The 670-nt window shown below is 45.5% G+C and overlaps 1 protein-coding gene across 7 annotated transcripts in view; it reads left to right on the top strand.

The window, feature by feature from the left end:
• The window catches only part of LOC133621737 (protein sidekick-1-like), a 782,002-nt gene extending 781,332 nt beyond the window's left edge, over positions 1 to 670 (top strand). For all 7 annotated transcript variants that reach the window (XM_061984042.1, XM_061984041.1, XM_061984043.2 and 4 more), the window contains one exon: positions 1 to 670. This exon is cut by the window's left edge and continues 469 nt beyond it. The gene's annotated coding sequence lies outside the window, so the exon portion shown is untranslated.

The following is a 670-nucleotide window of genomic DNA, read 5'->3' as shown; positions in this document are numbered from 1 at the left end:
TCATGCTTGAGTGTCACCATGCTCTCACAACACACACACACACACACACACTTGGCACCTCCACGCTCGAGTCGTGCGCCGCAGAGACCCTTGTAGACGAGCGTGAGGCGCGACACGGAGAAATCAGCACAACGCTTCTCGTCTGTCGCCTCTTTTTGCACACAGAAAATACACACCGTGTCTGAAGGAACGTCGTCGTGGGAGAAGACGGCACAAACATGTAGGTGACAGCTTTAAAAGAAAAAAGAAGGATCTCACTGTTAAAAGTTGGTGAAAGTGTGTGTGTGGCACTTCTTTACTTAAATTATTGGTTGTTGTTTTTACTTACTAATGCTCCTCGTCCCGCAGCTTAAGTCCACTGTGTTCTCATTTCACACGAGCATGCGTGCAGAAAATCGCCACGTACGTATGGTTGTCATTTTTTTACTGCTGGATTTTGTACAGGTAAGACATTTTACTTGTGTGTTTGTTCAACCGCTCAGAAACTGTCAAACATTTGAAGGTGGCTGAGCATTGACCCCTGCAGAACTACTAGCCTTCTTTTTCTGACACACACACACACACACACTTTGTACCCGTCATGTATAATTTAACGGTTCTCCTAGCGCCCAGCACTCTGTCACACGTTTTAACACTCGCGTGGTGTGTGATTAAAATGGTTATTGTTAAA

The sequence above is a fragment of the Nerophis lumbriciformis genome, linkage group LG25, assembly GCF_033978685.3.
Source record: "Nerophis lumbriciformis linkage group LG25, RoL_Nlum_v2.1, whole genome shotgun sequence".
NCBI classification, from domain to species: domain Eukaryota; kingdom Metazoa; phylum Chordata; class Actinopteri; order Syngnathiformes; family Syngnathidae; genus Nerophis; species Nerophis lumbriciformis.
The sequence above is the reverse complement of the archived record's forward strand: the minus strand, read 5'-3'. Positions and strand labels throughout refer to the sequence as shown.